At 42.1% G+C, this 209-nt stretch overlaps 1 protein-coding gene across 1 annotated transcript in view; it reads right to left on the bottom strand.

Moving 5' to 3' along the window:
• LOC119586816 (GTPase-activating protein CdGAPr-like) overlaps nt 1-209 on the bottom strand; it is a gene marked incomplete in the record, with an annotated part of 278,029 nt that overhangs the window by 58,859 nt on the left and 218,961 nt on the right.

Here is a 209-nt window from a genome sequence, read left to right as displayed (position 1 = left end):
ATAACAAAACCCAATAACAATAACAATCGCAATGCACATGATCAACGCAGGAGAGCAACGGCACGGGTATCCTCTTCCATCCCCCCCCCCTTGTTCTCCTTGTGTAATTTCGTAAAAGCATTTTCGACTATATATTCTATGTCTCTCTCTGGTGTGTTTGTCTCTTTTCATGCCTGTTCCCTCTCTATTTATCTTTCTACACTGCCTTT

The sequence above is a fragment of the Penaeus monodon genome, chromosome 22, assembly GCF_015228065.2.
Source record: "Penaeus monodon isolate SGIC_2016 chromosome 22, NSTDA_Pmon_1, whole genome shotgun sequence".
Classification (NCBI taxonomy): domain Eukaryota; kingdom Metazoa; phylum Arthropoda; class Malacostraca; order Decapoda; family Penaeidae; genus Penaeus; species Penaeus monodon.
Note: the sequence above shows the minus strand (reverse complement) of the source record. Positions and strands in the feature narration are given on the sequence as shown.